The sequence below is a fragment of the Bidens hawaiensis genome, unplaced genomic scaffold, assembly GCF_021521415.1.
Source record: "Bidens hawaiensis isolate Kalapana, Puna unplaced genomic scaffold, B.hawaiensis_p1.1 tig00012230_1, whole genome shotgun sequence".
Lineage (NCBI taxonomy): Eukaryota > Viridiplantae > Streptophyta > Magnoliopsida > Asterales > Asteraceae > Bidens > Bidens hawaiensis.
In genome coordinates, this window is record NW_027491989.1 from 16161 (window position 1) to 41884 (window position 25724).

Consider the following 25724-nt stretch of genomic DNA (forward strand, 5'->3'; position numbering starts at 1 on the left):
GTTTTCCACGGTAACACCAAATTGGCTCGAGTACGAGGGGATGTTAAAAGATTCGCAAAAGGGTGGGTTGATATCATCATCATAAGTTGGTTTGAAATGTAAGTTTTTTTTTGTACAATATACCGGTTTTATATATTATTGACTTTATTAATTTTATAATGTTTCTTTTTCTTAATTTAAGGTATTTTTACGAGGAGTCTATTCGTTTAGGCAGGCCATGAGGTTTTTTATGCCCTGACTTTATCACCGCACGTTATTCCCAACTTTGTAACATCCCGTTTTCTAGTTTCGGTTAATAAAATGAAAATATGAGTTAGTAAGAGTCAGGCTAGAGTTGGGTTAAATGGATATGCGTTATGGACTTGGGTTATGAAGGAAAGAGGGAAAGACCATGGGCTTAAGCCCATGACCCATAATTATATAAGCCTTAATTACCCATTTAATCATTCATTTCACACATATTCCATACACCACCAATACACACACTTAAGCTCTCTTTAATTTCTCTCATTTCTCTAGCCGAACCAATATAGAAAAACGATCTCGATTCAAGGTAATGATAGTATGATGTTGTTTGAACTCAAACCCGTTAGATTTAGTCACGAAATGACGAGCCAACATCGTTAAAAGGTTAAAGTCACGAGCTCCGGGTGGAATCGAGTATAAACCGAACCTAATATGAGCTTAGGGGTCACCCTAGCTCAGATCTGGATCGAACGGGACGGAAAACGGCGGAAAACGAGTCAGATCTTGTTTTTCCGGTGAAGCCGCGGTTTTCCGGTGACGGCGCCAGAAAGGCGGCATGTACGAGGAAGGTTATGTCAGAGAATGTTTCTAACATTCTCTGACCTAACCCTAATTCGTTAACGAGGAATTAACGAACTAGGGGTAATTCGTCTAATGATTCGTTAAAGGAAGCCTAACGAACCAGACTTAGTTCATGTTCAAGATCGTTAAGGTAAAGATAACGAACTAACTCCCAATTCGCTATGATCATTCGTTTAAAAAAAGATGCCGAATTAGAAGGTCCAATTCGCTACATGGACTGATTCGTTATATGGACTGGTTCGTTATATGGACTGATTCGTTATAAGGACCAGTTTGTTAGAGGGTCCAATTCGTTATAAGGACCTGTTCGTTATGATAAGTCAATTCGTTAAAGAGCTGAGTAACGAACTAGAAGTTTAACAAAATGACAGAACAGTCCCAGGACTTAGAAAAGAATGATTTAATTATAAAATAACCCTTGGAGTTTATTAATTTATGGAAGATACCTTAAAGGATTAAGAGGTTAACAATAAAATATTATCATGAAATCCTAATGGAAAATGTGTTAAGGCAGTTAATGAAAATAAAATTTTTCCAAGCTGACCTGGCAGCTTAACCCCAGCCAGGGGCTCTGCCCCTTGGATCCCGCTAGGGGCTACCGTCCCTAGAACCCCGCTGCCATGGGCGCTATCCCCGGACCCCCGTTCCTTGAGGGTTATAATTAGACTAGAAACGCTATATGGGTAGTGATAGTTAATTGGTACGTGTAATTGTCATATAGTTAGTCGTGCACAGCTCAAGAAAGGAATAACCATAAATGGTGAACGTAATCGCGTTCAGGTGAGTATCTAGCCCCACTTCCTTGTTATGTTTTCGAGGCTGTGTGCATACTCGATGTGATAGTTAATACACTTACCTTAAGTGGTAAGTGTATGCTTCGTATGATTTATGTATGACGATTGCTTGACGGTACTTGAACGATCTTCGGATATTGCATGTACTGTCAGGTAGTAGTTAAAGATATGATTGGTAAATATGATGTATGAATGACGTATGTATGTGATATATATATATATATATATATATGATGTACGAATGCTGTATGTAAGATATGTTGACAGTACGTGAACAATCTTCGGATATTGCATGTATCGTCAAGGATAGTATGTAAAGACAGGTATGGTACAGTGGCACCAAACAAAGGGACCAGAACCTAATAATATCTATGAGGATAGGGACCAAACCCTAATAATATCTGTGAGGATAGGGACCAGACCCTAATAATATCTGTGAGGATAGAGACCAGACCATAATAATATCTGTGAGGATAGGGACCATTCCCTAATAATATCTGTGATGTTGGGGACCAGACCCTTATAATATCTGTGAGGTTATAGGGCGGAACGCTCTTTACATAGTATGGAAAGTTATGCATGTAAAATAAAGTATGAATAATGTACACACCTTCGGGCATGTGTGCAAGTATGTGAACAGATTGTATGTAGTATGATTAACTAGAACTCACTCTGGGTAGGTGACTTTTAGTATGCACGCAGGCGAGTAGAATGAGGCAGCTTGCTTGAGGGGAAGCACATGGCATAAAATTGAAGACATTGGCATCTCAATGAAATGTTATGTTATTTAAAAGACATGTTTTCATGATTAAATGATTCGAATGCTTGTTAAGACAAGAAATGATGGTTATGTAATATATGATGAATGTTTTTGATATTCCGCGAATGTTTTAATTAACTCTGATATTATGAACGATGTTTATGAGTAAATCCAACGTCCAGTGTAGGGCACCGGTAACGGGGCTTTACAAGTTGGTATCAGAGCAAAGTTCGAGATATTTAAGCACCTTAAATGCTTAGACTCGAACAGAGAATGGGATTAAAGTAAGAAAAGAAAGAAGAAGCCAGTCGGAGAATGCCATGTGTCACTCAAGCCAGCTAAGTTAAGGTAAAGTATGTGATTAATTTCACATGTAAAGTTGAATAATGTATGAATGCTAGCTTAATTGCTAAGGATAGAAGTATATGATGATATGAAATGTTTGATTGTCTAACTGTTAGAAGTAGAAATCGCACAAGTGGACTCACAATAGGGAGTGTATAGGACACGGAGAGTAACGTGATCAGCTAATCACAGCTGGCCAATGTTATTACCTATTAGCCTTACTATCCTTGTACTAAATGGTTCCTTAAGTGATGGCGTTTGTATTTCCTTATAGAATACGAATGGCTGGAGCTAAGAAAGTTGCTGGAAGGGGAGGACATAAGGGACGTCGTGGTAGGCCACGCATGGTCTGAGAACCGTCGGTAGAATTAGCTACTAACACTGAGGGAGAAGGAAGTGCAGCTGGTCGAAATCAAAGTAACAACGAAGGGGTTCAACTGGATCCCGCAATTCAAGCTGCCATTGCTCAAGCGGTAGCAACTGCTATGAAAAACATGAATCATGAAAAGTCTGCTGGAATCCAGGCAAAGACTGCTGAGAAGTCTGGAGAAAAGAGTAAGAAAGATGATGAGAAGAAGAAGGAGGAATCAAGTGTGGTTAAGCCGGTAAAGGTTGATGATAGGAGGAGGGGCCGAGGTGGGTGCAACTACAAGTCGTTCAAAGGTTGTGATCTACTGAAGCTAACTGGCTTGGAAGACGCAATCGCTACTCTCCAATGGATAACCACGATGGGCAAGGTTATCCGAATTAGCGAATTCCGTCCCGAACAAGCTGTGGGTTACGCTACCCAATATTTTGGTGAGGAAGCCATGTACTGGTGGGAGTAGATTGAGCAGAGAAGGAGTTGGGAAGAGATCAAGGCTATGAGATGGGACGATCTGAAGGAGTTAGTGATGAAGCGATTATGTGCTGATGCTGAGGTTGAAAGAGTTGAAATGAAATTTCTGAGTCTGAAAGCAGGCAAGATGACACACCGCGAATACACCACTGAATTCAACCGTATGTCAAGGTTGGTGCCAGACATGGTGAACACTGAGGCCAAGCGTTGCTGCAAAATGTTCGCGTCTTGGTCAAGGCTAGTAGAGCGGGTAGTTTTGATTCTGCTGTAGGGTTGGCAGAAATGGTGTATGATGACTTGTCTACAGATGAGGTGGTAGTGGAAGAGAAGAAGGGTAAAAAGTGGGCCGCTCCTACTAAACGACCTGGTACTCAGTTGTGGAACCCCAAGAATAAGTAGCCAAGAGTTTGGGAGAAGAGGTCGTGTAAGACCTGCGGAAAGATGCACGGTGGTGAGTGAAAGTGGAGTAGGAGTTCTGATGTTTGTCCCAAATGTGGAAAGGATCATGGTGGGGAATGCAGGATGGGGTCTAATGCATGTTATAAGTGTGGGAAGGTAGGGTATTATGCCAATGAGTGCAGTGCGAAGCCAGCATGTTACAAATGTGGCAAGACGGGCCATATGGCAAGAGCATGCACCGATGGTGAGGCTGGAGGAAGTGGGAAGAAAGATGCTGATCAAGCAAGGCCAAGGACTAGAGCCTACATGCTGACCTAGGAACAAGCTAGACAGATTCCTGATGTTCTGACTGGTAAGTTCTTAGTAAACGGTATCTCTACTTCAGTATTGTTTGATTCAGGTGCGAATAGAAGTTTTGTAGCTATGACATTTAGTAAACTAGCTAAAATGAAATGTTGCCGAGTGTCTGAAACCTTCATAGTAGAAACTGCTAGTGACACCTCGGTGAAAATAATGAAAATGGTTAAGAATTGTAAGATAGAATTAGAGGGGCATGAGTTGCCTGTTACTTTGTATGTTATGATGTCAGGAGGGTTCGATGTAGTTTTGGGGATGGATTGGTTGTCTGAATACGAAGCTCAGATAGTATGTAAGAGTAGGATAATAAAGCTGAAGTCCTTGGATGGTAGTGCCATGACGGTTTATGGTGATAAGGAAAGTTTAGGGCTTAACGTTATTTCGATGATAAAAGCCGAAAGGTTATTAAGACGAGGGTGTGGTGCCTACCTGGTGATGGGTGGTCCATTGGACAACCCTTAAGTGATTTGAGACCGTAATAATCATGTATTGAATTGATTTATCTTGTTGAATTAGATAACTACAGTGTTTTTGGTGAATTGTAGGTTCAAAGGAGGTTCCGGGGCTATTATGATGAATAACGAAGAAACCAAAGGAATCGGAGACACGAGAAAGGTCAAAAGAGGTGAAAACGGGAATGCAAGGCTCAAGTCCACCGTGACCCACGGTTGAGACCGTGGGCCACGGTCCAAAATGTCAAAAGTAGACAGAGGCCACCGTACCGTGGCCTTTGCTCCACCGTGAAGACCACCGTGACCCACGGTTGAGACCGTGGGCCACGGTCCAGTTTGTCCAGGAATCCACCATGACCCACGGTTGGAAAGTCTCATGGGGGTACTATAGATATAGAATAACTCTCTAAATGAGACTCAATCTATACAATCAATCAGTATGTGCAATATACCGGTCTTTGCGATATGCTCTTTCAAAAAGATCACAGATCTTCCCGCTTAGCTGCACTGCTCTATGAGCTCTTTTGTCCGCTATCGCTTCCTCTAGTACTAGCTCTGATCTCTCTTCAGCAGTTGCAGTACGAGTCTTTCATTCATCTCCTGCCCTTTATAGTCGTAATCGCTAGAAACTCTATATCATTGGCAATTAATTGGCATTGACGTAATCTTTTTTTTTCTCATGTCGGAAGGGGGTCCTGTCGAAAGCCAGAAAAGGCATTGCAAATGGGTTGTAAACCATGGGCCACGGTTCAGGTCATAACTGCCCAATTTCCTTTGTTTATTACTCATTTTTGGGCTGTCTTTTCACATATCCTTCATTCCAAATACCTTAGAGACGAATTGTAGAGTGCAAGTACTTTATTTTGGTGATTGTAATAGTTGAATTGGATTTGGGATTCATCTACATACTTTAATTGATGCTATGATGAACCGAATGATGAGGGGCTAGTACTCTTTATGTTCTCTCCCAAATTGTAAGGTTTTCAATTGGATATTTGTTAATCGTTTATGTTATTTGTGGGATAGTATTTTGATCTTATGATTATATTGCTATGGTGATTGTGAGTTTGTTTTGTAATTGTTAGTATAGTATAAATTCGTGTTCTTGACTATCCGTTCTTGGTGCCATATGCAATCGAGATTTAGTAGAAGAGAATTAGGGTTAACAATACTAAACTGATTATTGAGTGACAACCTTGCGTTTTTATAATCCAAGTACTTAGTCCTCTTTTATCACATCCAAACGCATTTTCACGAACTATATTTGTGTAGTTCATCTCATAAGTAAATGTTAACTTTATCAACATCGGAAACCTGAAATTGAGAGAGAATTGTTTCTTATATTGTTTAAAACTCTTTTATTGCTTTAGTTCTTTTTTGTTAATAAAAACCAAACAACCAAATCTTTGAATTTACTTTTGCACTTAGTTTAATATAGATAAATTTTATAGCTATTCAGTAACCCACTTTCCACAAACTCCCTGTGTTCGATACCCGCTTACCGCTATCTAATTAGTTGTAATCGGTTTATTTTTTAGTGAGTCTTCGACCTCACGTCAAATTTTGGCGCCGTTTCCAGGGAGTAGTGCGCAACGTGTGTTAGTTTTAGTGGTTTTTGTTTGTTATTTTCGGGTTTACGTTGGTTGTGTTAGTGTGCAGGTATCTACAAGTGTATGCATACTAGAAGATCTAACAGGTCATCACCACTAGTAATCGATCCCGAAATTGACAGAACGCTTCGAAGAAACCGAGTTTTACTTATAGAGAACAAGATTTTGAGTTCTCCAACTGCATCAAACTGCAAAATGGATTCACCAATTCCCACTTCAGGTCAACCAATCCCGACTACACCTCCACCAAAGTCACCTCCACCGATCACTACTAATATACCTACAACATCAAGTGAATTGCAACCACCACCCATAACCGAACCCATCTCTGCTCAATACACCTACGCAACATCATCCACATTGCCATCTATTTCCAGCCTTTTTCCTACCTTTTGTGCATTATCATCTCAACAAAATCAACAACCAACCTTTCAACAATCACAATCAAATAACCAATATCAACCCCCACCTTTCATGCAACATTCAAGATCACAAGGTGACGGATACGGATATAGGTTTGACAGTGAATTCTAGGGGTACGAAGTGGAAGGTTACTACATGGGAGGTGATGGAAGAAAAAGGGTAAATCCGGGAAATTTTGGTTATGGTCAATGGCAACAACCGGAACCGTTGTAATAGCTTAATCGAAAACAACCACCGCCGGTTGTCCAACAACACGTTCAACCACCACCAGTTCAACAACAAGCTCAACAACAACCACCGGTTGTTGTTCATCAACAAGTTCAACCGCCACCGATTATTCAACAACCATAAGGGCAACCTCAAGATCAACAATTTCAACAAAAAATGCCCCAACCACAGTTTCAACAACAATTTGCACAGCTAAGGCTCGTTTATAGGCAAATGGGTCAACCAAGAGTACCAATGGGGGTTCCAAGAAGGCATGCAAGAGAGATGGTTAGGGGGATTGAAGCCCATTTTCGACCGATAATTACTAATAACCCGTCTCCAATGGCTATTCCTCATAATCAACAAGGGAGGACATTTGAAGTGAGAACCAATGCACTCTAAAGTCTACGGAAGTATAAAAGGTCTAGCAACGGAAGAACCGTATTTTCATTTGTACATATGACTCTATGTGCAACACGATTGGGGGTCAAGGTTTTTCAGCGGATGAGATTAAGTTGGTTCTCTTTCAATTCTCTTTGGAAGATAAGGCGAAAAGATGGTTCTACACATTGCCTTCCGCATCAATTTACACTTGGGTTGAGATGCAACAACGATTTTTGGAAGAATTTTACACGGCTCAAAAGACTAACGATGCAAGAAGGAGTCTAAGATCTTTCCAACAACAATCGGGTGAAATATTTCATGTGGCGTTTGAGCGGTTTAATATGATGATCTAGAATTGTCCTCATCATGGTATTACTCTTTGGGAGTTATTGAATGCGTTTCATGAAGGGTTGAGTGCGGAAGATGAACAAAAGTTAATGTCGATTATGAATGGTTCATTTGGCACCAATTATGAACAAGATGATTTGACATATTTGGAACAAATGGCGGTCACTTCAAAGAGAAAAGCCCAAACCGTAAGAAGAGCAAGATCGGCGATTGGTAAACCGCAAGTGCAAATTGTGGAAGAAGGATATGTACAAACAACTAATCAGGTAATTGATGTTTGTACAAATTGTAACGAGTTGGGTCATGCTTCGGAGGTGTGTGCGGTAGGTCAATCACCGGTGGAGGAGTTGAATGCACTTCAAAGGGGAGGTAGTAGGAATTACAACATGAACTCGAACACCTACCACCCCGGGTTAAGAAATCACCCAAATTTTTTATATGAAAACCCGGCCACTCAATCTAACCCGAATTTTCAAGAAAATCAAGGAAATTATGTTCCTCGCCAAAAATATAATAACCAAGGCAATTTTCATGGCGGGAATAATCAAGGGTTTCTAGGTCAAGGAGGTGGCGGTCAAAGTGGGTCAACGAATCAAAGTTCATCAAGTGGGAATGAAGTTATGGACATGTTGAAGTTGATGCAACAAGACATGCAACGAACAAATCAACTTGATAAAGTGAGAATGCAAAAGGATGAAGTTAGAGATAAGGCCATCCAATCGTTGACCACACAAAGTGTCGGACTTGAAGAAGAATAAGGGTCAATTTCCAAGCGACACAAAGGTAAATCCTTCTCATAACTCTTCACGTAATGTTCCTATTAACCACGTTAGTGTTTTAAGAAGTGGTAAAGAATACAAAAAGGATTTATCACCGGGTGTGGTTGAAGGGGAAGTTGAGGACATTACGGGTAATGAAAGTGATGATGAAATAGTAACAAATAAACTCACTAAACATGTCACTTTTGAAAAACCGTTACAAAATCCGGGTCAAACTTCAAATTTAAAAAATAAAAATACGGAAGTGGAACCAAATGTGGTTCCATTTCAGTCGGCTTTACTTAACCCGGGTAAGAAAAATATCATTTCAAGAAGGGGCCCTCAAAAACAAGAGATGTGGGAAGTTTTTAAGCAAGTCAAAGTGAATTTACCGTTACTAGAGGCAATCAAACAAGTGCCAGCGTATGCTAAGTTTTTAAAAGAACTATGCACTAAAAAGAGGCAACAAAAAGTGACTACACGAGTGGATTTAACCGACGAGTAAGTTCGGTTTTAAAAGGAGATCTTCCTCCTAAGCTTCAAGACCTGGGAATGCCCTTAATTAATATTCAAGTAGGCGATTTTCAAATGTCTAGGGCGTTACTCGATCTTGGTGCCAGAATAAGCATTCTTCCGGGGGGGGGGGGGGTTATATGACCAATATGAAGTCCTTTAAAACGAGTTGATACAACGGTTGTGTTAGCCGATTTGTCTCATAAACTCCCCGAGGAATTGTGCGGTATGTGTTAGTAAAAGTTGAAGAATTTTACTATCCGATTGACTTTTTGGTCTTAGACTACTCATCGGTTGAATCGACCCAACAACAAAATGTTATATTGGGTCGACCGTTTTTAAACACCGCTCATGCTATTATTGACTGTCTATCGGGTACGGTTGATATGGCTTTTGGAAATAGGAAAATGAGATTAAATGTGTTCACTAACGGATCTAATTCTTTATGTGGTGATGAGTGTTTCATGGCAGATATTGTTGACATGTGTGACCCGCATGATTATGAGGAAGATGCTTTGGAAGCATGTGTTTGTGATTTTTCTGAACAGGTACATCTCTGTGCATTGAGAATGGAAGAGAAAAATCAAGACGTGTTAGCGGTAAAAGAAGGACGACCACCATGGACTCATCAAATTGAAAGTCTACCAGCTGAGATTGATTCGGGTACAAAACCGTCCTTGGAATGCCCACCGAATTTGGAATTGAAAGACTTGCCGAGTCACTTAAAGTATGTATTTTTGGGGGATAATGACACACTCCCGATCATTATTGCATCTAATTTGGATGAGTTTCAAGAGGAAGAATTATTGAAGGTGTTGAAGATGAACAAGGCGGCGATAGGTTGGACAATTGTCGACTTAAAAGGCATTTGTCCGTCTATAGTTATGCACAAAATTATCACCAACGATGATGCGAAACCAACCCGAGAGACTCAAAGAAGGTTAAATCCAAATTTGAGAGAAGTTGTGAAGAAAGAGGTAATAACGTGGTTGGACGCGGGAATTATCTATCCCATCTCGGATAGTGCATGGGTAAGTCCTACACAGGTGGTACCGAAAAAAGCAGGTATACAGGTAATTAAAGATGAAAGCGGTGAACAAATCGCCACCCGTCGGTCACCGGGTGACGAGTTTGCATTGATTATCGTAAATTAAACGCCGCTACATCTAAAGATCATTTTCCATTACCTTTTATTGACCAAATTATTGAAAAATTATCGGGTCAAAAGTATTACTATTTTTTGGATGGGTACTCGGGTTATAACCAAATTGCTATCCACCCGGATGACCAACACAAGACCACCTTCACTTGTCCGTATGGCACTTTTGCTTTTCGGCGAATTTCGTTCGGATTGTGTAATGCCCCGACCACATTCCAACGTTGTCTGATAAGTATTTTTTCGGATATGGTTGGGGATTCACTTGAGGTATATATGGATGACTTTTCCATTTTTGGTCCAACTTATGAAACTTGTCTCAGTGAATTAGAAAAAGTTTTAAAAAGGTGTGTTGAGACAAATTTAGTTTTAAGTTGGAAAAAGTCACTTCATGGTGCAAGAGGGTATCGTGCTGGGTCACGTTATTTCAGAAAGGGGAATGGAATTATATAAGGCAAAGGTCCGGGTAATATCATCTTTACCTCCACTTAAAAACATTAAATGGGTAAGGTCATTTTTGGGCATGAGGGTTTTTATAGAAGATTTATTAAAGGCTTTAGTGTGATCACAAAGCCTTTATGTAATTTATTGTTAAAATATGCTCCTTTAGATTTTACTAACGAGTGTTTGCAAGCATTTAATGTTTTGAAGGAACAGTTGGTGAAAGCTCCCATTTTACAACCACCGGATTGGTCAAAGCCGTTTTAGGTTATGTGTGATGCTAGTGATACTACTATCGGAGCGGTCTTGGGTCAACGAATTGATAAAAAACCGGTGGTCATTTATTATGCAAGCAAAATATTATCCAAATCGCACCTTAATTATACAACCACCGAAAAAGAATTGCTTGCTGTGATGTATGCTTTGGATAAGTTTCGCTCGTATATTTGGGGGAGTAAGGTGATCGTATATTCGGACCATCGTGCGGTTCGATATTTGATGGAAAAGATGGATGCAAAAGCGCGTTTAATTCAGTGGGTATTGCTTTTTCAAGAGTTCTATTTGGAGGTTCGGGATAAAAAGGGGTGTGAAAATGTAGTGGCAGATCACCTATCCCGAATTCCATTGGAGAGTGTTGATGACCCGATGGAGATTAATGAACGGTTTCCCGATGAACAATTGTTAGCCGTGTCGAGCGCACCATGGTACGCTCACTTTGTGAATTATTTAAAAACGGGGTCTATTCCAAGTCACTGGGTGAAGAAAAGAAGGCAACAATTCATGGCCCAAGTGAAACAATATATTTGGGATGAACCGGACTTGTTCAAGATTGGTTCGGTTCAAGTGATAAGGAGGTGTATTCCCGATTTTGAGGTATTAGAGGTTTTGACTCATGCACATGCATCGGCGTGCGGAGGTCAGTTTAGCGGTCAAAAGACGGGCTAATGGGTGCTTCAATGTGGGTTTTATGGGCCCACCATTTTTAAAGATGCAAGTGAGTATGAGCGACATTGCTTGAATTGGAAAAAAGTTGGGTAGTATCTTGAAACGGGATGAAATGCCATTGCAGCCGATTTTGGTGTTAGAGAATTTTGATGTATGGGGAATTGAATTTATGGGCCCGTTTCCAAACTCAAATGGATTTTTATATATCTTGGTTGCGGTCGATTATGTGTCCAAGTGGGTAGAAGCGGTAGCAACAAGAACCAATGACCATTCGGTAGTTTGCAAATTCGTTCAATCAAACATCTTTGCTTGGTTTGGTATCCCGCGGGTTATTATTAGTGATGGTGGGTCGCATTTCAAGAATTTCAACTTTGGGAAACTTTTAAAAAGGTACAATGTGAATCACCGAATTGCTACACCTTATCATCCACAAACAAGTGGACAAGTTGAAGTGTCCAATCGCCAAATTAAAGAATATTTGATGAAGATGGTGCGGGTCGATAGAAAGGATTGGTCTTCTAAGTTAAATGATGCATGGTGGGCATATCGGACCGCCTACAAAACTCCTATTGGCACAACTCCTTGTCGGTTAGTTTATGGGAAAGGGTGTCATTTACCAATGGAGTTGGCACATAGGGCGTTTTGGGCGATCAAGAATGTTAACGCGGATTATAAGGAAGCAGGTGAATTGAGAAAGTTGAAATTGAATGAGATTGAGGAAATCCGGGATGAAGCGCATGAATGTGCTTCTGCATACAAAGACAAACTGAAAAAGGTCCATTATGCAAAGTTGAGAAAAAGGACCTTTGAAGTGGGTCAAAAGGTGTGGTTGTACAATTCAAGATTGAAGTTGTTTCCCGATAAGTTAAAAAGCAAGTGGATGGGCCCATATACCATCACAAGAGTGGGTAGTTTTGGTGATGTGGAGATAGAAGATGTTCAAGATCAAACGAAACAAGTGGTGAATGGTCAAAGACTTAAACCTTACTTAGAAGGAAAGGACATCAATATGCTCGGTGTGGATAGCGCGAGTTACTTGTTAAGCTCACCGGATGATGAAATAAATTAAGAGGCTAAGGTATCTTGTATATTTTAGTATAGGTTAATTAAGTTTTTATTCTAATTGTTTTAAAAATTACCTTGCTCGCTTTGGAGTTGTCCAAATCATGTGTGGGGAAGTCCTTATGATTTTTATATCGTGTTAAGGGCAACTCCGGTTTTTCATAGGGGGTAGGGTAATTTTGAATTTTAATTTGGTAAATAAGTTTTTAATCATTTTAGTTATTTTTGGTTCCTATTAATATTGATTTCTAAATATATATATATATATATATATATATATATATAGAACCGTGGACCACGGTTTGGACCGTGGCCCCCGGTGGCTTACCAAGAGGCACAGTGAAGAGAGGCCCCATGGTACGGTGGCCTCTTCTCGATTTGACAAATTTACACCGTGACCCACGGTGTAGACCGTGGGCCACGGTCCGCCAGACATAAACAAACATATTGCAAGTAACCGTGGACCACGGTTCAAACCGTGGCCCACGGTGCGGGTCGAGATAGTATGGGAGCCGGGTTTTGGCTTAAAAAACAAGATAATCAATTATTTTTAAACCAATCTACACAACATAACTTACCTACCTTCATTATTTACTTCATGTTTCTTCTTCATCTTCCTCACAATCCATCTCTACAAACCCTAACTCCCCACTTCAAACATTCATAACCTTCTCATATCTTCACCAATTCAACCGATTTTTGGGTCTATTTTGACTAGAATTTCACAAGGGTTTCAATTTTATCATTGCATTTGAAAGAATCTCTTGTTTTGTTGGTCGATTTGGGACAATTAAGTCCGAAAATTGTGGGTTTTGGTTTATTTTGAAGCTTTCTTCATCTTCAACTTCTACAACACCAAGGTATGTTATTTATTTTCATTATTGATGGTGTATTGCAATGAAGTTGTAAGGTGTTCATAATTGTTTCTATATACCCACTTGCTTGTTTGAGTAATTAGTAGAATGGTTGTACATTATGGTTGTGGATAGTGAATAATGGCTTGAAACATATGGTTGTTACATTGATTAGTTGGAAATTATGTGTTGAATAATTTATGAAATTTTTGATATATTGATTAACGAGTGATTATCCACAACCATAGTAACAAGCAAGCATGGGGAAGTTTATGTTGAATTAACTTGGTTTGTTCGGGTTGTTTGTTGTGTGTAGATGGGTAGAACCTTGGATAAGGGAAAGGGAAAGGCGTCATCTTCCAGTGGGCGAGCAACCCAAGCAAAAAGGCAAATATTGCATGAAGAACAAGTGCGAGTGCCTGCACAAACTGTAAAACCCGCTTGGAGAGGTTGGGTATTGTCAAAGTACGCGTTGGAATGGCAAGCGGAGCTGTTCACTAATAAGATGGCCACGTTGCATAAAAGAATTGAAGGATACATGTGTGAGAAAGTGGTCACGGATCCCGGGTTTAAGGCGTTTGGGATAGTTGACAGATTTAAAGACTTAGGTTAGGAAGCAGCTTTTAAGTGTTACGATGAAGAGAGTAACACTTTATTTGATAGAGAAATTGAAGAGTGGGTATCTACATTGCAATGTCCCCCCTACAAGAAGGGGTACGATATGAAGTTAATTGAAACGGTTGGGGGAAATGAAGTGGTGATGTCCTTTGACACATTCAATCCGATAGCTCTTTTTGACAGTAAGCCGAGCAATACATATGTGTACCCTTCTGCCAAGGATTTGTTTGAATGTCCTGACAAACACCCCCAATGGTACAACATTCTAGTAAAGGTTCTTAAAGGAGATAGAGGTTTGAGTGATCAGATTAAGAGAAAGGATCTAAAGGTTGAGGCAAAGTTGCTGATGTCTATTTGTCTATACAATGTGGTGCCCCGTCGGGGGGACATTTCGGTAGTAAGGAACAGTGATATTCCCATCTTGTACGCGTTAATGTGCGGAAAGCTGCTCATTTCGTTCCGATATTTAGTAATGCAAAACATTTGGATCAGCCGGGAAAGTAACAAGCGGAAGTTAATACCGCATTGTCGGCTGATCACGACATTGTTAAAGAATCATGGGGTGATAAATGAGTGGGAATGACCAAGGTATTCAAAGAGTTCAAGTTATCAGATTTACCGGGGTGGGTATACACAAAAAATGATAGACATCACGAGCTTGTGTGTGATAATGTGAGATGGAGAGTGATTAGAGAAGATGTAGAAGCCGAGGAGGAGGTAGAACAAGTAGAGGAAATGGGTGAGCCAGATTTTATGGATGTGGGTGGTGGTAGCAGTTTCCAACACGGGGGTTGGGATTATTCGGCTGGGTACGACTCGTATGGTAACAATTGGGCCCATGTGGGGTCAATGAATGAGGTGGTGGAAAGGCATAGGCCTTCCACGTATGAGAATTGGTCGGATGAGTTGTGCGCATTATTTGACCATCATACCTTTATGGTGGCTTATGGTGAGCGGGCCGAAAAAGAGAGGCACGAAAGGTTAGAGATGTGGAACCGTGCCAATGCTTACGGGCAAGAGCATGATATGAATATGAGATACTTGGATTATAGGAATCGGAGGATGCATGATCAATGGCATGCAGGTGAACCGGTTGTACCGGATTCACCAATCGTAGATTACACGATCCCACCTCCATATGACGGTTCAGTACGCTATCTTGAACCACCTCTTCATCATTCCATGTGGGTCAGCCCAATGCAGTCAATGGCACCACCACCACCACAAGAAGAAGGAAGCAGCGGAGGCGATGGGGCGTTTAATTTTGGCCAGTTCTCAGATTTCATGACATCTATCTTTGGGCCGGCCCACCCGCCTTACAACTGATTGAGCCTCGTGATTCCAGGTGAACCTTGTTCTGTATATTTCTATATAGTTGTTATTATTTGTGTTTTTATTTGTTTTTGGGTGGATGGGTGGAGAATGGAATACTTATAATTAAGTATTATGGGTTGTGTTGAAAAAAAGGTTGTGTTTATGAAGTAGTTTGTGTCATTTTTCTCAAAACCGTACATTGGGGACAATGTATCCCAAGTGTGGGGATGAGAAAATTTTCGTTTGTTTTGAAAATTTTTGTTTAAAAAAAATAAATAAATAAAATAAAATAAAATAAAATAAAATAAAAACATAAAAAATCAAAATGTGTGTTTAAAGAAACCGGAAAGCGGTAAGATGGCGGGGTAAAGTTTTGGTCCCTTTTCATAATCACAATTCCCTAAATATATGTGCCTAGTTGTTTTAAAAAAATGAGATTATGTAGTTTTCTAATCAAGGTTAGCATGCTTTCGGTGTAATAACTTGCATAATATATTCGGTTACACTTGAGAATTGAGAAAGTATTGGTTGGTGAGACGATTGATATTATCCGATAGAGCTTGTACAATTAGTGCGTTTCGAGATCTTAGCGTGGCATGAGTGCAAAAGTGATAGAGGCACTTAGGTTAAGCCTCATCTGGATGAGCGAGAGTGTGGGTTTTTAGGGGGTTGGGCCTCATACATTACATATATGAGCGTGGATATGAGAGGGGCGGGGGGTTGGTTCCTTTAGAAAACTTTATCGGGCATATTCTTTTATTCAATCAACCCCGGTGTTATATTGCGAAACGATCCGACTTAATAGGTTTCTATGTAACTGTGTTAGTATTTATCGATTACATATGTTAAGCATCATGTTTATCATGCTTACCAAAAAAAAAAGATTGTGTTAGAGTTACAATGTTTAAGTATGCAATGTTCAAGTTTTATATTAGTTCAAAAAAAATTGATGATGTTAGTGATGTATATAGTTGTTTATTTCATTGTTTATTTAGTTTGTTTGTAATAAGTCAGATCGGATCGCGTGAGCTACTTTCAATATTCCCTTCCATACCCTTACACTTAGCCCCGTTACAACCCATTTTAAGCCCTCTTGATTTGTAATTATGTCAAAGCATTTACATAGGTGGAGATTTGATGATTGTACAAGCGTATGCGAGGAGAATTGATTAAATGTGACAATGTATGTATGATCGTCAAGAAGAGGTTAATGTGTAAATGTGTGTTATGTATAGGTAAAAAACCGAAAGCATGTTAGGTTTGGTTAGAAATCTATGGTTTAAATGGGAACGTCAAGTGGACTAGTGCAACCGATAAAAATAAGGGAATAGGGTATGACTTGGGACCTTAACCGAACCGGAATTGTGGTAAGATTGGTGGCTACAAATTGAAAATAATAAAAAGTTTGTATTGAGATGCTGCTTGAGGGCAAGCAACAGGTAAGTGTGGGAATGTGACGGGTGGTCCATTGGACAACCCTTAAGTGATTTAAGACCGTAATAATCATGTATTGAATTGGTTTATCTTGTTGAATTAGATAACTACGGTATTTTTGGTGAATTGTAGGTTCAAAGGAGGTTCCGGGGCTATTATGATGAATAACGAAGAAACCTAAGGAACCAGAGACGCGAGAAAGGTCAAAAGAGGTGAAAACGGGAATGCAAGGCTCAAGTCCACCGTGACCCACAGTTGAGACCGTGGGCCACGGTCCAAAATGTCAAAAGTAGACAGAGGTCACTGTACCGTGGTCTCTGCTCCACCGTGAAGACCACCGTGACCCACGGTTGAGACCGTGGGCCATGGTCCAGTTTTTCTAGGAATCCACCGTGACCCACGGTGTAAACCGTGGGCCACGGTTTGGGTCGTAACTGCCCGATTTTCTTTGTTTATTACTCGTTTTTGGGCTGTCTTTTCACATATCCTTCATTCCAAATACCTTAGAGACCAATTGGAGAGTTCAAGTACTTTATTTTGGTGATTGTAATTGTTGAATTGGATTTGGGATTCATCTACATACTTTAATTGATGCTATGATGAACTGATTGATGAGGGGCTAGTACTCTTTATGTTCTCTCCCGAATTGTAAGGTTTTCAATTGGATATTTGTTAATCGTTTATGTTATTTGTGGGATAGTATTTTGATCTTATGATTTTATTGCTATGGTGATTGTGAGTTTGTTTTGTAATTGTTAGTATAGTATAAATTCGTGTTCTTGACTATCCGTTTTTGGTGTCATAGGTAATCGAGATTTAGTAGAAGAGAATTAGGGTTAACAATACTAAACTGATTATTGAGTGACAACCTTGCGTTTTTATAATCCAAGTACTTAGTCCTCTTTTATCACATCCAAACGCATTTTCACGAACTATATTTGTGTAGTTCATCTCATAAGTAAATGTTAACTTTATCAACATTGGAAACCTGAAATCGTGAGAGAGCATAGTTTCTTATATTGTTTAAAACTCGTTTATTGCTTTACTTCTTTTTGTTAATTAAAACCAAACAACCAAATCTTTGAATTTACTTTTACGCTTAGTTTAATATAGTTAAATTCTATAGCTACTCAGTAACGCACTTTCCACAAACTCCCTGTGTTCGATACCCGCTTACCGCTATCTAATTAGTTGTAATCGGTTTATTTTTTAGTCTTCGACCTCATGTCACCTGGTGTATGTTGTCAACGCTACAACCGAGACGAAAGAAATGAAATATGTTCCTATCGTGTACGACTACCTAGAAGTATTCCCTGAGGATCTTCCGGGGTTGCCACCGGAGCGAGAGATAGAATTCCAGATAGATTTAATACCAGGAGCCCAGCCCATCACGAAAGCACCTTACCATCTAGCGCCGTCCGAGATGAAAGAATTGATGTCCCAACTGCAAGAACTCCTCGAAAAGGGTTTTATTAGACCCAGTGTTTCCCCATGGGGCGCACCAGTGTTATTCGTGAAGAATAAGGAAAGAAGTATGAGAATGTGCATAGACTATCACGAGTTGAATAAGCTTACAGCAAAGAGTATATATCCTTTGCCAAGGATTGATGATCTGTTTGACCAACTGCAAGGCTCAAGTTGGTTCTCACGAATAGATCTCAGATTAGGCTATCATCAGCTGAAAGTGAAAGAGGCAGACATCCCTAAACAACGTTTCGAACGCGGTGTGGACACTACGAGTTCCTTGGGATGTCATTCGGTCTAACGAATTCTCCCGCAACATTTATGGACATGATGAATTGGGTGTGTCGGCCAATGTTGGATAAGTCAGTTATCGTCTTCATCGATGATATATTAATTTATTCATAAAGCTAGTCTGATCATGCAGAGCATCTGAGAGAGATATTGGAAACCCTGAAGAAAGAGAAGTTATATGCAAGTTTTCAAAATGTGCGTTCTGGTTAGGAGAAGTGCAATTTCTAGGCCATGTGATTAATCCTGAAGGGATTTCAGTGGACCCAGCTAAGATTGAGGCGATAACGAATTGGAAGACTCCGCAGAATCCAACTGACATACGAAGCTACTTAAGGTTAGCTGACTACTATAGGAGATTTATCGAAGGTTTCTCCAAGATAGCCGCACCGTTAACCGGTATGACCCGAAAGACGATAGTATTCAGTTGGGGTAAGTTTCAAGAAGAAGCTTTTGTGGAATTAAAGAAAAGACCCACGCAAGCTCCAATCCTTGCTTTGCCCGTTGGTGACGAGGATTTAGTTGTTTGTACAGATTCTTCGCATCGTGGGTTAGGTTGCATATTGATGCAGCGAGGGAAAGTTATAGCTTATGCGTCCAGACAGTTGAAAGTCCACGAGAGTACTTATCCGATGCATGATTTAGAACTAGCAGCTGTAGTGCATGCTCTCAAGATATGGAGACATTATCTGTATGGTACAAAGTGTACCATTTACACCGATCATAAGAGTTTAAAGTACTTCTTCGAGCAGAAAGAGATGAACATGAGGCAGAGAAGATGGTTAGAGTTGATAAAGGATTACGACTGCGACATTAAGTACTATCCTGGTAAAGCTAATGTGGACGCCGACGCGCTAAGCCGTAAGAATGAAGAAGTCATTGCAACAGTGAAGTCATACCAGCTGATTATGAATTCAAGCCTATATGAAGAAATCATCAAGATGCAATCAGAAGTGCCGATAGATGAAGGATTAGTGAAGAAAGAAAGAATTCACGACCAACAAGATGAGTTGATGGAAAACACGCATGGTGTTAAGACTAGGTTTGACCGTATGTGGATTCCTCGCCATGAAAATCTTAGAGGTCGAATCTTAGATAAAGCTCATAAGTCAATGTATTCAATTCACCCAGGAAATACTAAGATGTACCAGGATTTGAAAAGAGATTACTGGTGGTCGGGTATGAAGAATGATGTAGTGGACTATGTTAGTAAGTGCTTAACTTGCTTACAAGTCAAAGCAGAACATCAGAGGCCTTATGGAAAGATGCAACCTTTGGAGATACTAGAGTGGAAATGGGAACACATCACCATGGATTTCATAACTAAGCTACGTACAACTAAGCATCATGATACCATTTGGGTGATTGTGGACCGTTTGACCAAGAGTGCTCACTTTCTACCTATACGAGAGGCTATCTCGTCAGAAACGTTAGCAAGCTTGTTCATTAAAGAGGTTGTATCTAAACATGGAGTACCGTTATCGATCGTGTCCGATAGAGATACTCGGTTTACTTCGAGATTCCGGAAGAAGTTTCATGAAGCTATGGGAACGAGATTGAACATTAGTACGGCGTATCATCCTCAAACAGATGGACAGTCTGAAAGGACGATCCAAACCCTTGAGGATATTCTACGTGCTTGTGTTTTAGACTTTGGAGGAAGTTGGGATGATCATCTGCATCTGGCAGAGTTCTCTTATAATAACAGCTGCCATTCAAGTATTGGTATGCCACCGTTCGAGATGCTTTACGGTAGAAGATGTAGAACCCATGTATGTTGGGGAGAGATTGGTCAGAAAGAGATGGGAAGTTTAGAAGTTGTGCAAGAAACTTCTTCAAATTTCGATCAAATTAAAGCAAGGATGAAGGCTGCTCAAGACCGTCATAAGTCGTACGCTGATAAGCGGCGACGACTGGTTGAGTTTAACATTGGTGACAATGTGATGCTCAAGGTATCACCTTGGAAATAAATTATTCGTTTCAGGAAGAGAGGAAAGTTGAGTCCGAGGTACATTGGACCGTTTAAGATTGTGGAACGTGTGGACGAAGTAGCTTACGAGTTAGATTTACCAGAAGAGTTGGAAGGAATTCATTCTACTTTTCATGTCTCTCATCTGAGAAAATGTCTAGCCGATGACACGTCTCATGTGCTATTAATGAACATCGAGGTTGATGAACAGTTGAACTACATTGAGCAACCAATCGAGATAGTTGATCGCAAGGAAAAACAACTCCGTCACAAGGTTATACCCTTAGTGAAAGTGATATGGAAGCATCGCAAAGGATCGGGCGCTACATGGGAAGCTGAGGAAGAGATGCGCAAGTTTTATCCAGATTTGTTTTAGTAATAGTTAGGTTTCGGGGATGAAACCTCTTTAAGGAGGGAAGACTTGTAACATCCCGTTTTCTAGTTTCGGTTAATAAAATGAAAATATGAGTTATTAAGAGTCGGGCTAGTGTTGGGTTAAATGGATATGGGTTATGGACTTGGGTTATGAAGGAAAGAGGGAAAGACCATGGGCTTAAGTCCATGACCCATAATTATATAAGCCTTAATTACCCATTTAATCATTCATTTCACACATATTCCATACACCACCAATACACACTCTTAAGCTCTCTTTAATTTCTCTCCTTTCTCTAGCCGAACCAAGATAGAAAAACGATCTCGATTCAAGGTAATGATAGTATGATGTTGTATAAACTCAAACCTGTTAGATTTAGTCACGAAACGACGAGACGACATCGTTAAAGGGTTAAAGTCAAAAGATCCGGGTGGAATCTGGTATAAACTGAACCTAATATGAGCTTAGGGGTCACCCAAGCTCAAATCTGGATCGAACGTGACGAAAACGATGGAAAACAAGTCAGGTCTCGTTTTTTCCGGTGAAGCAGCGGTTTTCCGGCGACGGTGCCGGAAAGGCGGCGGGTACGAGGAAGTTTATGTTAGAGAATGTTTATGAAATCTCTGACCTAACCCTAATTCGTTAACGGGGAATTAACGAACTAGGGGTAATTCGTCTAATGATTCGTTAAAGGAAGCCTAACGAACCAGACTTAGTTCGTATTCAAGATCGTTAAGGAAAAGATAACGAACTAACTTCCAATTCGCTATGATCATTCGTTAAAAAAATGCCGAATTAAAAGGTCCAATTTGCTACATGGACTGATTCGTTATATGGACTGGTTCGTCATATGGACTGATTCGTTATAAGGACCAGTTTGTTAGAGGGTCCAATTCGTTACAAGGACCGTTTCGTTATGATAAGTCAATTCGTTAAAGAGCTGAGTAACGAACTAGAAGTTTAACAAAATGACATAAAAGTCCCTGGACTTAGAAAAAGAATGATTTAATTACAAAATAACCCTTGGACTTTATTAATTTATGGAAGATACCTTAAAGGATTAAGAGGTTAACAATAAAATATTATCATGAAATCCTAATGGAAAATGTGTTAAGACAGTTAATGAAAATAAAATTTTTCCAAGCTGACCTGGCAGCTTAACCCCAGCTAGGGGCTCTGCCCCTTGGACCCCGCTAGGGGCTGCCGCCCCTAGAATCCTGCTGCCATAGGCGCTGCCCCCTGACCCCCATTCGTTGAGGGTTATAATTAGACTAGAAACGTGATATGGGTAGTGATAGTTAATTGATACGTGTAATTGTCATACAGGTAGTCGTGCACAGCTCAAGAAAGGAATAACCATAAACGGTGAACGTAATCGCGTTCAAGTGAGTTTCTAGCCCCACTTCCTTGTTATGTTTTCGGGGCTGTGTGCATACTCGATGTGATAGTTAATACACTTACCTTAAGTGGTAAGTGTATGCCTCGTATGATTTATGTATGATGATTGCTTGACGGTACTTGAACGATCTTCGGATATTACATGTACCGCCAAGTAGTAGTTAAAGATATGATTGGTATATATGATGTATGAAAGACGTATGTATCATATATATATATATATATATATATATATATATATATATATATATACATGTATGTATGAATGATGTATGTAAGATATGTTGACAATACGTGAACGATCTTCGGATATTGCACGTATCGTCAAGGATAGTATGTAAAGACAGGTATGGTACAGTGGCACGAAACAAAGGGACCAGACCCTAATAATATCTATGAGGATATGGATCAGACCCTAATATTATCTGTGAGGATAGGGACCAGACCTTAATAATATCTGTGAGGATAGGGACCAGACCCTAATAATATCTGTGAGGATATGGACCAGACCCTAATAATATCTATGAGGATAGGGACCAAACCCTAATAATATATGTGATGTTGGGGACCAGACCCTTATAATATCTGTGAGGTTATAGGGCGGAACGCTCTTTACGTAGTATGGATAGTTATGCATGTAAAATAAAGAATGAATAATGTACACACCTTCGGGCATGTGTGCAAGTATGTGAACAGATTGTATGTAGTATGATTAACTAGAACTCACTCAGCGTAGCTGACTTTTAGTATGCACGTATGCGAGTAGAATGAGGTAGCTCGCTTGAGGGGAAGCACATGGCATGGAGTTGAAGAAACTAGCATCTCAATGAAATGTTATGTTATTTAAAAGACATGTTTTTATGATTAAATGATTCGAATGCTTGTTAAGACAAGAAATGATGGTTATGTAATATATGCATGAATGTTTTTGATATTCCGCGAATGTTTTAATTAACTCTGATATTATGAACGGTGTTTATGAGTAAATCCAACGTCCAGTGTAGGGCACCGGTAACGGGGCTTTACAAACTTGAACCCGAAAAAGTTAAACGTCACATTATTGACATATTAACTCTTCATAAAGATAAAGAATATTTGTTTGATCCCCATTTGGCAGAGTAATACATATTTTATTTTTACGTCTTTTAATTAATTTTTATATAGTTTATGTCTACATTTTTATCTAATTATTCTATAACTTTCTGTTTTGTAGGGGTCATTGGAATTTGTTTATAATTTCCCCTAAACGTAAAGAAGTATATATTTTAGACTCTATAAATGGCGTTAAGGACCAAGAAAATTATCTTCTTACGAACATAATTCGGGATTCTTTTGGGAAAATGTTTACATGGAAAATAGTTCAGGTATGCTTTTTATTTTTTGTATTTATTTTTTAGTTTTTGCTAATTGGTTTCTAGTTAAATGTATATTTTTTATTGTAGTGCAAGCAACAACAAGGCAGCTGGGAATGTGGATATATGATCATAAAGCATATTTTCGAATTTGTTTATCATTATCATAATCAATTCCCCAACAATGTAAGCATTTTCTAATTATTTATAATAATTTATTTATTACACTATTACATTATATTATATATATATATATATTAGTTTGAATGCGTTTGTTAGTTGTAGTATGTACAAAATATTTCTTATATTAGTAGTAATCCACATGTTTTGTAGTAGTTTTATTGCTTATATTTGTTAGTTGTAGTATGTACAAAATATTTCTATAATCGCATGTTAGGTTAACTTTGGTTACCATGGGCATTCTAGTCAATTGGGATTAGTAACAATATATGTTTGGTTATTCGGGCTTGGGTTTGTTTGGGTCAGGTTCGGTTTTAGAGCGAAACTTAAAATGACGGTCATGCTTTTTGTTTCGTGTTTTCGTTTATGGGTTAGTTTTGGAATGGGTTGTTTTTCGTTAACGTTTGTCGGGGACTTATATATAAGAGTGTGGTTTTGTTCGGTTATTCTAACTATATTTATTTGTTTTTAGATTTGGCAAGAATCTGGATTTGTTAAGCTCAAGGAGATTGATGATACGATAATGGGATTAATGTCATCGCTTTTTGATAGATTATTTGCGAACAAGCCCACTTTAAATTAGATTTGTATACTTTTGATGTTAAATTTTGAAAACTTGTATCCTTTACTTTTGATCAAACATGGAAATGTTGTATGATTTTGGAAACATTATATATATATATATGTGTGTGTGTGTGTGTGTATAGCAAGGTTATAATAAAAAGTAGATGATGTGTGAAAAACGTATATAATATTAAAAACCAAGTTTTACCGAATTCACCTAAAAAACACACAATCGGCAAGTGTACCGGTCGCAATGTAGTTAGCAAGTAAGAACGGATATCGAACCTAGGACACTATGGGTAAACTCTAATTATTAAACATAAAAGATTATTAACCTAGACTCTCTTTTGATTTTTTAGAATTTTTTTTTTATATTAATTAAACTAATAAAACTTAACTAATTATAATTAAACTAAAAATAAAACTTTATAAAAATTGGGTTTTAAAACAGATATGAGAAACGACTACCTAGGTAATGGAATCCTACTAGTTAAACTTAATAGCTAACGAACTTGACTTGGTTGAAAAACAATATCTTAAAAATATGACACTAAAAACCACTAAAATACGCTAGATCGCCTCCCGGCCTCACCAACGACACCCTAGAATTCTAATGACATGTGAAGCTTAATTGTTAAAGGTTTGGTACACCTCCCGGTCTCACCTTGCCTAATAATACTATGGTACCCCACAACCCAAATCACCTCCCGGCCTCTTCGGATACAATATATATTAATATAAAGGGGGTATGTTTAATTAACTTGAGCAAAACTTGTATCACAATAATCTAAGGGGCCTAGGCTAACCCACTCCCGTGCAATTATTACCCAAACCCGCAAAAGACAAAGATGACACAACACTAAATTGCCTCCCGGCCTCTCTAGTGACAGAACAATAAAATCTAATAAACTTTTATTAATTATTCCTACGATTTTTTTGACCATAAATCGCAAACAAGTTGAAAACACAAAGTAGACAACCTAATCAAGCGCCTAACAATCTAAAAAAAAAGTACTAAACACAAGTGGAATAAATATTAAAGTGATAAACTAGATTCAATTACTCAACCATATCATGAACAAACCAATTAAAAATTTTACCACAATATTAAATCAACCAACGTCAATAGTAGTTCGTCAAACTATTAATATAACATAGTGTTCAACCAAAACCTAGATAGTATAAATGTTTAGCTACTCATAATCAAATACGAAACAAAAACAATAAAAGAGTTCATGGCAAAATTATTAATGAAAAAATAATACTTGCCGATATGCTTAAAATTATTTGTCG

The 25724-nt window shown here is 39.0% G+C and overlaps 1 pseudogene; it reads left to right on the forward strand.

The window, feature by feature from the left end:
* Nucleotides 1-7900: 7900 nt before the first annotated feature.
* The window catches only part of LOC143540425 (uncharacterized), a 104671-nt pseudogene continuing 86847 nt past the window's right edge, over nt 7901-25724 (forward strand).